Here is a 1,079-nt window from a genome sequence, read left to right on the forward strand (position 1 = left end):
GTGGACTCGACGGCATTGTCTGCTCAGGCTCCATCCCCAAATCTCCAAGAAAAGAGCAACAGAAAAGAGGCAGAGTCCTGGAGCATCTTAAAGACAGGGGGGGAAATGTGGCAGGGGACAGACTGCTCACTTTCAAACTCCTGTCCCATCCCTCTCCATGTTAGATTGATTATATTTATATAATGCATAATCCTAATTTTATGGGCCAATTTGGGTGGGGGGGGGGGAGACTCACAGGTCCAGTTTGTACAAAGGAGAAGCAAAATTGCGCTGGGAATTTTTGTCTCAAAACCAGCAGGTTGAAAAACTTGACAGCATCCCTCATGGGGGGAGCATGAAAGGAAAAATTCTCTCCCTACAGGAGTTTATCACCCTGCATCCGGCAACTCTACCCCTCCAATCCCCCAGCAGTGGCCAGGGGAGACCTATAAACGCTACCCGTGGCTTTTCTTAAAAATTTTAAAGTTGAGGAGTGTCCACTAGCTTGTGGCTGTTCGGTGTTCCTAATAAGGTTGCCAATCCCCAGGTGAGGGCAGGGGATCCCCTGGTTTGGAGGCCCTCCCCCCACTTCAAGGTCGTCAGAAAGCAGGGGGAGGGGAGGGAAATGTCTGCTGGGAACTCTATTATTCTCCATAGAGATTTATTCCCATAGAAAATAATGGAGAATTGATCCGTGGGTATCTGGGGCTCTGGGGGGGCTGTTTTTTTTTCTGAGGTGGAGGCACCAAATTTTCAGTACAGCATCTAGTGCCTCTCCCCAAAATATCCCCCAAGTTTCAAAACAATTGGACCAGGGGGTCCAATTCTATGAGCCCCAAAAGAAGGTGCCCCTATCCTTCATTATTTCCTATGGAGGAAGGCATTGAAAAGGTGTGCCTTTAAATGTGGTGGCTAGAACTCCCTTTGGAGTTCAATTATGCTTGTCACAGCCTTGATCTTGGCTCCACCCCTAATGTCTCCTGGCTCCACCCCCAAAGTCCCCAGATATTTCTTAAATTGGACTTGGCAACCCTAGTTCCTAGAGTCCATCTTTGGTAGCCATCTTCCAGAATTACATTTGATCGTCATGGTTCAGAGAT

This window comes from Heteronotia binoei, chromosome 3, assembly GCF_032191835.1.
Source record: "Heteronotia binoei isolate CCM8104 ecotype False Entrance Well chromosome 3, APGP_CSIRO_Hbin_v1, whole genome shotgun sequence".
Taxonomy (NCBI): domain Eukaryota; kingdom Metazoa; phylum Chordata; class Lepidosauria; order Squamata; family Gekkonidae; genus Heteronotia; species Heteronotia binoei.